Genomic DNA, 2592 nt, shown 5'->3' with positions numbered 1-2592 from the left:
GTCGAGCCCAGGCATGCCCACACGTGTCCCGCTCTGCATGACACTTCTGGTGTTTTTGTTGCACTCCTGCACTCGTGGTCTGGTGTAGTCCCACCTCTCTCCACCAGGGTCAGGGATTGGGGAGGGAGTGCAAGTTCAGCAAACCAGGTTCTGATGATTCCACACTGCGGGATGCCTCTGGTGCTTTTTTAGCTATCCTGCGCTCGTGGTCAGGCGTAGCCCCGCCTCTGACCGCCGGGGTCAGGGATCAGGGAGTTTGTGCAAGTGAGGCACAACAGGCTCTGAAGGTCTCGGCTGCGGGATGCCTCTGGTGTTTTTGTAGCACTCCTGCGCTCATAGTACAGTGCAGCCCCCTATCTCCACCAGGGTCAGGGATCAGGAAGAAAGTGCAAGCACAGCAGACCAGGCTCTGAGGGTCTCGCACAGCAGGATGCCTCTGGGATTTTTGTAGCTATCCTGAGCTCGTGCTCCAGCATAGCCTCGCCTCTCTACTTCAGCATCAGGGATCATCGAGAAAGTGCAAGTGCAGCAAACCAGGCTCCGAAGGTGACTTTAGTCTATCCCCCGCATAATCTTGGGAAAACTTCGATTCAAATCCCTACCCTTGCAATCCTTTGAGACTGCGCAACAGTGGATGGCTTCTTGGAACCAATAGAATGACCATTCTTTTCTCCCAGCTTGTGACAGTCTAGGTCAATTTTCTTCCCTCAGAGGAATAGAACTGCTTTTTGGGATCAACCCCTGGCACTTCTTAAGCACCCTAGTAGGCAACCACATGTCAGCTGCCTTCTGAAGTTGTCTCTGGTCAGACAGCTTTGAATCCATTGAATTCTAGTGTTACTTTGACTGATCATGTGTGTTGACTGACTTTCACCCAGCCCTCCAGTGCTTGTCACTGAGAAATCTACAAATTATCCTTGAATTCTTGTGAATCATTGTTTGTGTCCAAAAACATATTCCAATACTAATCAGGTATAAGCCCAAACTGCTGCAATAGATCATCCTTCATGTGAGTGTAAGAGTAATCTACTCCTCCTCTAGAATCAGGAGTGTAAACCCCACTGGTATATGTACTACTGTCCACAATTGGACACCCTGGTGATGTTGGCCTACCCTGACCATTCTTTATGCCTTTTCATCGGATTAAAACCACTTGTCAATGTTGTCTACCACCAGGAAGCTATACATGATACTATTGGCAATGAAAGGGGTGCTTATTCCCCTTAAAGATACCTCAGCATTACTGCCAACCAACTTCTTCGGACCTCTGGAGTCCTAGGCTGACATTCTTCTCCTACAAAGCCGGTTTATGTTCTTCAAGTGCAATATTTATTTTCCTCTTGTGCTATGGGTGCCAGTTTGTCCTGTACATCCTTGCTGATTGCTTTTCACTTATATCCATCTGGCAGATAAGCAGCTCTGAAGGACTTATGATGGAGAAGCCTGCATCACTTCCGGCTCCAGGGATGGGCACAAGAAAATACATTATGGAACAGGCTTTCTCCTGCCACTTCTTCTTCTAGTGTTTCATCACTCTCTTTAGACTAAGAGGAGATTTGAGGTTGTAAAATATTTTCCTATTCCCTGAGGGCCTTTTTGTAGTCTGCCTTCCTGGAATTCAGGCCCATCTGCAGTGTACTTTTCTTCCATAGGGTCTTCATCTCCACAATGGTGATAGCAGCCAGATGCATCTCATGTTCCCTGAGACTTGTGGTCCACAAATTGGAACAAACAATTATTTTGAAAATAAAATCAAAAAGTACCAAAGGCTTAATTCCAATAAGGTAACGTTTGGTTCCTGTTTGAAGTTACCAGATGGCACGACCTCAGCCGCATATGCAAACACGACACTTGAGACAGTAGTGGAAACAGCTCGCATACCACAGAAGTCATCTCAAGCAGCTGAACTAATAGCTTTGACACGAGCGTGTGAGCTTAGTACTGACTTGTGTGTGAACATTTATAGGGAGAGCCGATATGCTTTTGGAGTGGTTCATGATTTTGGCCTACTCTGGAAGGAAAGAGGCTTTCTTACAATCCACGGGATGCAGATAATGCACAGAGAATTAGTGCATAATATCTTGACTGCACTTACATACCCAAAGAAAGTTGCTAATATGAAGTGTAGCGCACACAAGAAAATATTGACAAAAAAGGACCCGTGAGACTGCGATGCAGTGAAGCACTACATCCATGTACGTAGTAAAATCACAAGCAGAGCGTTGGCATGATGCTAGAGAGGTAGAATTGGATATACAGACATCTGCCTCTGTGGAAGAACTTGAGCAATGGTCTAAAGAAGAAATGTTAGACGATAAGGGTTGTGGCGTAACAAAGAAATGAATACATGGAAATTGCCTGCAGCCTATTTACAACCTATGGTTCAAATGGCGCATGGGCAGGCACATGTTGGAGCTCTAGCAATAACTAAATTGCTTACACAAGTCTGGGAGCATCCTGAAATTACCAGCATAGCTAAAAGAATAGTACAGTCCTGTTTGATCTGTTGGCAGTATATTCATGGAAAAGGGACACAGACTCCTACAGGAGGGTTTGCTACACCAACCGCACCTTTTGAAGTCTTGCAGATGG

Source organism: Lissotriton vulgaris, chromosome 3_1 (assembly GCF_964263255.1).
Source record: "Lissotriton vulgaris chromosome 3_1, aLisVul1.2, whole genome shotgun sequence".
Taxonomy (NCBI): Eukaryota; Metazoa; Chordata; class Amphibia; order Caudata; family Salamandridae; genus Lissotriton; species Lissotriton vulgaris.
The sequence above is the reverse complement of the archived record's forward strand: the minus strand, read 5'-3'. Positions refer to the sequence as shown.